The sequence below is a fragment of the Colletes latitarsis genome, unplaced genomic scaffold, assembly GCF_051014445.1.
Source record: "Colletes latitarsis isolate SP2378_abdomen unplaced genomic scaffold, iyColLati1 scaffold0007, whole genome shotgun sequence".
Classification (NCBI taxonomy): Eukaryota; Metazoa; Arthropoda; class Insecta; order Hymenoptera; family Colletidae; genus Colletes; species Colletes latitarsis.
In genome coordinates, this window is record NW_027488367.1 from 7,651,195 (window position 1) to 7,660,040 (window position 8,846).

Consider the following 8,846-nt stretch of genomic DNA (forward strand, 5'->3'; position numbering starts at 1 on the left):
ACAATCAATTAAACCTGGTCTTGATAAATATTTTAGAGGATAACGCATGTTAGGTCTGGGATAGGTCTGGGATTTGCCCTCATCAGACTCATACTTTCACACACTTCACATACTCGTTGAACAGATCCTGGGTTATTTTCTGGTTTGGATCACGTAGTAGTGTGATACCACACTGCAACAGTCCATTAAACCTGGTTTGGATCAATATTTTAGAGCATAACGCATGTTAGGTCTAGGTTAGGTCTGGGATTTTCACTCATCAGACTCATACTTTCGCATTCTTCACATACTTGTTGAACGGATCCTGGGTTTTTTCTGGTATGGATCACGTAGTAATGTGTGTCCACACTGAAGCAATCAATTAAACCTGGTCTTGATAAATATTTTAGAGGATAACGCATTTTAGGTCTGGGATAGGTCTGGGATTTGCCCTCATCAGACTCATACTTTCGCATTCTTCACATACTTGTTGAACGGATCCTGGGTTTTTTCTGGTTTGGATCACGTAGTAATGTGGGACCACACTGAAACAGCCAATTAAACCTGGTTTCGATCAATATTTTAGAGAATAATTCATGTTAGGTCTAGGTTAGGTCTGCGATTTGCTCTCATCAGGCTCATTCATTCGCATATTACTCATACTTGATATCTAGATCCTGGGCTTTTTCTGGATTGCATCACGTAGTAATGATGTGCAACACTGAAACAGTCAATTAAACCTGGTTTCCATCAATATCTTAGAGGACAACGCAAGTTAGGTCTGGGATAGGTCGGGGATTTGCCCTCATCAGACTCATACCTTCGCATTCTTCACATACTTGTTGAACGGATCCTGGGTTTTTTCTGGTTTGGATCACGTAGTAATGTGGTACCACACTGAAACAGTCGATTAAACCTGGTTTCGATCAATATTTTAGAGGATAACGCAAGTTAAGTCTGGGATTGGTCTGGGATTTGACCTCATCAGACTCACACTTTCGCACACTTCACATACTCGCTGAACAGATCCTGGGTATTTTCTGGTTTGGATCACGTAGTGATGTGGTACCACACTGAAACAGTCGATTAAACCAGGTTTCGATCAATATTTTTGAGGATAACGCATGTTAGGTCTAGGTTAGGCCTGGGATTTTCACTCGCCAGGCTCATACTTTCGCATTCTTCACATACTTGTTGAACGGATCCTGGATTTTTACTGGTTTGGATCACGTAGTAATGAAGTGCAACACTGATACAGTCAATTAAACCTGGTTTCCATCAATATTTTAGAGGATAACGCAAGTTAAGTCTGGGATTGGTCTGGGATTTGACCTCATCAGACTCACACTTTCGCACACTTCACATACTTGTTGAACGGATCCTGGGTTTTTTCTGGTTTGTATCACGTAGTAATGTGGTACCACACTGAAACAGTCGATTAAACCTGGTTTCCATCAATATCTTAGAGGACAACGCAAGTTAAGTCTGGGATTGGTCTGGGATTTGACCTCATCAGACTCACACTTTCGCACACTTCACATACTCGCTGAACAGATGCTGGGTATTTTCTGGTTTGGATCACATAGTAATGTGGTACCACACTGAAACAGTCGATTAAACCAGGTTTCGATCAATATTTTTGAGGATAACGCATGTTAAGTCTTGGTTAGGCCTGGGATTTTCACTCATCAGACTCATACTTTCGCATTCTTCACATACTTGTTGAACGGATCATGGGTTTTTTCTGGTTTTGATCACGTAGTAATGTGGGACCACTCTGAAACAATTAATTAAACCTGGTCTTGATAAATATTTTAGAGGATAACGCATGTTAGGTCTGGGTAAGGTCTAGGATTTGCCCTCGTCAGGCTCATACCTTCGCATTCTTCACATACTTGTTGAACGGATCCTGGGTTTTTTCTGGTTTGGATCACGTAGTAGTGTGGTACCACACTGAAACAGTCCATTAAACCTGGTTTGGATCAATATTTTAGAGGATAACGCATGTTAAGTCGAGGTTAGGTCTGTGATTTTCACTCATCAGACTCTTACCTTCGCGTTTTTCACATTCTTGTTGAACAGATCCTGGGTTTTTTCTGGTTTGGATCACGTAGTAATGTGGGACCACACTGAAACAGTCAATTAAACCTGGTTTCGATCAATATTTTGGAGAATAATTCATGTTAGGTCTAGGTTAGGTCTGGGATTAGCTCTCATCAGGCTCATTCTTTCGCATATTTCTCATACTTGATGGCTAGATCCTGGGCTTTTTCTGGATTGCATCACGTAGTAATGAAATACATCACTGAAACAGTCAATTAAACCTGGTTCCCATCAATATCTTAGAGGACAACGCAAGTTAGGTCTGGGATAGTTCTGGGATTTGCCCTCATCAGGCTCATACTTTCGCACACTTCACATACTCGTTGAACAGATCCTGGGTTATTTTCTGGTTTGGATAACATAGTAATGTGGTACCACACTGAAACAGTCGATTAAACCTGGTCTTGATAAATATTTTAGAGGATAACGCATGTTAGGTCTGGGTTAGGTCTAGGATTTGCCCTCATCAGGCTCATACTTTCGCATATTTCTCATACTTCATGGCTAGATCCTGGGCTGTTTCTGGATTGTATCACGTAGTAATGTGGAACCACGCTGAAACAGTCAATTAAACCTGGTTTCAATCAATATTTTAGAGGATACCGCATGTTTGGCCTCGGTTTGGTCTGGGATTTTCACTCATCAGACTCATACTTTCGCATTCTTCACATACTTGTTGAACTGATCCTGGGTATTTTCTGGTTTGGATCACGTAGTAATGTGGGACCACACTGAAACAGTTCATTAAACCTGGTTTCGCTCAATATTTTAGAGGATAACGCATGTTAGGTCTAGGTTAGGTCTGGGATTTGCTCTCATCAGGCTCATTCTTTCGCATATTTCTCATACTTGATGGCTAGATCCTGGGCTTTTTCTGGATTGCATCACGTAGTAATGTAGTACCACACTGAAACAGTCAATGAAACCTGGTTTTCATCAATATTTTAGAGGACAACGCAAGTTAGGTCTAGGTAAGGCCTGAGATTTTCACTGATCGGACTCATACTTTCGCATTCTTCACATACTTGTTGAACGGATCCTGGGTTTTTTCTGGTTTGGATCACGTAGTAATGTGGTACCACACTGAAACAGTCGATTAGACCTGGTTTCGATCAATATTTTAGAGGATAACGCAAGTTAGGTCTGGGATAGGTCTGGGATTTGACCCCATCAGACTCATACTTACGCACACTTCACATACTCGTTGAACAGATCCTGGGTTATTTTCTGGTTTGGATAACATAGTAATGTGGTACCACACTGAAACAGTCGATTAAACCAGGTTTCGATCAATATTTTTGAGGATAACGCATGTTAGGTCTAGATTAGGCCTGGGATTTTCACTCATCAGACTCATACTTTCGCATTCTTCACATACTTGTTGAACGGATCCTGGGTTTTTTCTGGTTTGGATCACGTAGTAATGTGGGACCACACTGAAACAGTCAATTAAACCTAGTTTCGATCAATATTTTAGAGAATAATTCATGTTAGGTCTAGGTTAGGTCTGGGATTTGCTCTCATCAGGCTCATTCTTTCGCATATTTCTCATACTTGATGGCTAGATGCTGGGCTTTTTCTGGATTGCATCACGTAGTAATGAAGTACAACACTGAAACAGTCAATTAAACCTGGTTTCCATCATCATCTTAGAGGACAACGCAAGTTAGGTCTGGGATAGGTCTGGGATTTGCCCTCATCAGGCTCATACTTTCCGCGTTTTTCACATACTTGTTGAACAGATCCTGGGTTTTTTCTGGTTTGGATCACGTAGTAGTGTGGGTCCACACTGAAACAATCAATTAAACCTGATCTTGATAAATATTTTAGAAGATAACGCATGTTAGGTCTGGGATAGGTCAGGGATTTGCCCTCATCAGACTCATACTTTCGCACAGTTCACATACTCGTTGAACAGATCCTGGGTTATTTTCTGGTTTGGATCACATAGTAATGTGGTACCACACCGAAACAGTCGATTAAACCAGGTTTCGATCAATATTTTTGAGGATAACGCATGTTAGGTCTTGGTTAGGTCTGGGATTTTCACACATCAGACACATACTTTCGCATATTTCTCATACTAGATGGCTAGATCCTGTGCTTTTTCTGGATTGCATCACGTTGTAATGAAGTACAACACTGAAACACTCAATTAAACCTGGTTTCGATCAATATTATTGAGGATAACGCATGTTAGGTCTAGGTTAGGCCCGGGATTTTCACTCATCAGACACATACTTTCGCGTTCTTCACATATTTGTTGAACGGATCTTGGGTTTTTTCTGGTGTGGATCACGTAGTAATGTGGTACCACACTGAAACAATCAATTAAACCTGATCTTGATAAATATTTTAGAGGATAACGCATGTTAGGTCTAGGTTAGGTCTGGGATTTGCTCTCATCAGGCTCATTCTTTCGCATATTTCTCATACTTGACGGCTAGATCCTGGGCTTTTTCTGGATTGCATAACGTAGTAATGAAGTACAACACTGAAACAGTCAATTAAACCTGATCTTGATAAATATTTTAGAGGATAACGCATGTCAGGTCTAGGATAGGCCTGGGATTGGCTCTCATCAGGGTCATACTTTCTCAGTATTAACATACATGTTGACCTGATCGAGGGTTTTTTCTGCTTTGGATCACGTAGTAAAGTGGTACCACACTGAAACAGTCCATTAAACCTGGTTTGGATCAATATTTTAGAGGATAACGCATTTTAGGTCTAGGTTAGCCCTGGGATTTTCACTCATCAGGCTCATACTTTCGCATATTTCTCATACTTCATTGGTAGATCCTGGGCTGTTTCTGGATAGTATCACGTAGTAATTTGGTACCACGCTGAAACAGTCAATTAAACCTGGTTTCGATCAATATTTTACAGGATAACGCAAGTTATGTCTGGCATAGGTCTGGGATTCACCCTCATCAGACTCATACTTTCACGTTTTTCATATACTTGTTGAACTGATCCTCGGCTTTTTCAAGTTTGGATCACGTAGTAATGTGGTACCACACTGAAACAGTCAATTAAACCTGGTTTCGATCAATATTTTAGAGAATAATTCATGTTAGGTCTAGGTTAGGTCTGGGATTTGCTCTCATCAGGCTCATTCTTTCGCATATTTCTCATACTTGACGGCTAGATCCTGGGCTTTTTCTGGATTGCATAACGTAGTAATGAAGTACAACACTGAAACAGTCAATTAAACCTGATCTTGATAAATATTTTAGAGGATAACGCATGTCAGGTCTAGGATAGGCCTGGGATTGGCTCTCATCAGGGTCATACTTTCTCAGTATTAACATACATGTTGACCTGATCGAGGGTTTTTTCTGCTTTGGATCACGTAGTAAAGTGGTACCACACTGAAACAGTCCATTAAACCTGGTTTGGATCAATATTTTAGAGGATAACGCATTTTAGGTCTAGGTTAGCCCTGGGATTTTCACTCATCAGGCTCATACTTTCGCATATTTCTCATACTTCATTGGTAGATCCTGGGCTGTTTCTGGATAGTATCACGTAGTAATTTGGTACCACGCTGAAACAGTCAATTAAACCTGGTTTCGATCAATATTTTACAGGATAACGCAAGTTATGTCTGGCATAGGTCTGGGATTCACCCTCATCAGACTCATACTTTCACGTTTTTCATATACTTGTTGAACTGATCCTCGGCTTTTTCAAGTTTGGATCACGTAGTAATGTGGTACCACACTGAAACAGTCAATTAAACCTGGTTTCGATCAATATTTTAGAGAATAATTCATGTTAGGTCTAGGTTAGGTCTGGGATTTGCTCTCATCAGGCTCATTCTTTCGCATATTTCTCATACTTGATGGCTAGATGCTGGGCTTTTTCTGGATTGCATCACATAGTAATGTGGTACCACACTGAAACAGTCGATTAAACCAGGTTTCGATCAATATTTTTGAGGATAACGCATGTTAGGTCTTGGTTAGGTCTGGGATTTTCACTCATCAGACTCATACTTTCGCATATTTCTCATACTTGACGGCTAGATCCTGTGCTTTTTCTGGATTGCATCACGTTGTAATGAAGTACAACACTGAAACACTCAATTAAACCTGGTTTCGATCAATATTACTGAGGATAACGCAAGTTAGGTCTGGGATAGGTCTGGGATTTGCCCTCATCAGGCTCATACTTTCGCGTTTTTCACATACTTGTTGAACAGATCCTGTGTTTTTTCTGGTTTGGATCACGTAGTAGTGTGGTACCACACTGAAACAGTCCATTAAACCTGGTTTGGATCAATATTTTAGAGGATAACGCATGTTAGGTTAGGTTAGGTCGGGGATTTTCACTCATCAGACTCATACTTTCGCATTCTTCACATACTTGTTGAACGGATCCTGGGTTTTTTCTGGTTTGGATCACGTAGTAATGTGGTACCACACTGAAACAGTCCATTAAACCTGGTTTGGATCAATATTTTTGAGGATAACGCATGTTAGGTCTAGGTTATGCCTAGGAATTTCACTCATCAGGCTCATACTTTCGCATTCTTCACATACTTGTTGAACGGATCCTGGGTTTTTTCTTGTTTGGATCACGTAGTAATGTGGGACCACACTGAAAGAGTCAATTAAACCTAGTTTCGATCAATATTTTAGAGAATAATTCATGTTTGGTCTAGGTTAGGTCTGGGATTTGCTCTCATCAGGCTCATTCTTTCGCATATTTCTCATACTTGATGGCTAGATCCTGGGCTTTTTCTGGATTGCATCACGTAGTAATGAAGTACAACACTGAAACAGTCAATTAAACCTGGTTTCGATCAATATTTTAGAGAATAACGCATGTTAGGTCTAGGTTAGGTCTGGGATTTGCCCTCATCAGGCTCATACTTTCGCATATTTCTCATACACGTTGAACAGATCCTGGGTTTTTTCTGGTTTGGATCACGTAGTAATGTGGGACCACACTGAAACAATCAACTAAACCTGGTCTTGATAAATATTTTAGAGGATAATGCAAGTTAGGTCTGGGTTAGGTCTAGGATTTGCCCTCATCGGGCTCATACTTTCGCATATTTCTCATACATCATGGCTAGATCCTGGGCTGTTTCTGGATTGTATCACGCAATAATGTTGTACCACGCTGAAACAGTCAATTAAACCTGGTTTCAATCAATATTTTAGAGGATAACGCATGTTAGGTCTGGGATAGGTCGGGGATTTGCCCTCATCAGACTCATACTTTCGCACACTTCACATACTCGTTTGGCAGATCCTGGGTTGTTTTCTGGATTGGATCACGTAGTAATTTAAGTACTACACTGAAACAGTCAATTAAACCTGGTTTCCATCAATATCTTAGAGGACAACGCAAGTTAGGTCTGGGATAGCACTGGGATTTGCCCTCATCAGGCTCATACTTTCCGCGTTTTTCACATACTTGTTGAACAGATCCTGGGTTTTTTCTGGTTTGGATCACGTAGTAGTGTGGGACCACACTGAAACAATCAATTAAACCTGGTCTTGTTAAATATTTTAGAGGATAACGCATGTTAGGTCTGGGATAGGTCTGGGATTTGCCCTCATCAGACTCATACTTTCGCATATTTCTCATACATGTTGAACAGATCCTGGGTTTTTTCTGGTTTGGATCACGTAGTAATGTGGGACCACACTGAAAGGATCAATTAAACCTGGTCTTGATAAATATTTTAGAGGATAACGCATGTTAGGTCTGGGTTAGGTCTAGGATTTGCCCTCATGAGGCTCATACTTTCGCATATTTCTCATACTTCATGGCTAGATCCTGGTCTGTTTCTGGATTGTATGACGTTGTAATGTGGTACCACGCTGAAACAGTCAATTAAACCTGGTTTCAATCAATATTTTAGAGGATAACGCATGTTAGGCCTAGGTTAGGTCTGGGATTTTCACTCATCAGACTCATACTTTCGCATTCTTCACATACTTGTTGAACGGATCCTGGGTTTTTTCTGGTTTGGGTCACGTAGTAGTGTGATACCACACTGAAACAGTCGATTAAACCTGGTTTCGATCAATATTTTAGAGGATAACGCATGTTAGGTCTAGGTTAGCCCTGGGATTTTCACTCATCAGACTCATACTTTCGCATTCTTCACATACTTGTTGAACTGATCCTGGGTTTTTTCTGGTCTGGATCACGTAGTAATGTGGTACCACACTGAAACAGTCGATTAAACCTGGTTTCGGTCAATATTTTAGAGGATAACGCATGTTAGGTCTAGGTTAGCCCTGGGATTTTCACTCATCAGACTCATACTTTCGCATTCTTCACATACTTGTTGAACTGATCCTGGGTTTTTTCTGGTTTGGATCACGTAGTAATGTGGTACCACACTGAAACAGTCGATTAAACCTTGTTTCGATCAATATTTTAGAGGATAGCGCAAGTTAAGTCTGGGATTGGTCTGGGATTTGACCTCATCAGACTCATACTTTCGCACACTTCACATACTCGTTGAACAGATCCTGGGTTATTTTCTGGTTTGGATCACATAGTAATGTGGTACCACACTGAAACAGTCGATTAAACCAGGTTTCGTTCAATATTTTTGAGGATAACGCATGTTAGGTCTAGGTTAGGCCTGGGATTTTCACTCATCAGACTCATACTTTCGCATTCTTCACATACTTGTTGAACGGATCCTGGGTTTTTTCTGGTTTGGATCACGTAGTAATGTGGGACCACACTGAAACAGTCGATTAAACCTGGTTTCGATCAATATTTTAGAG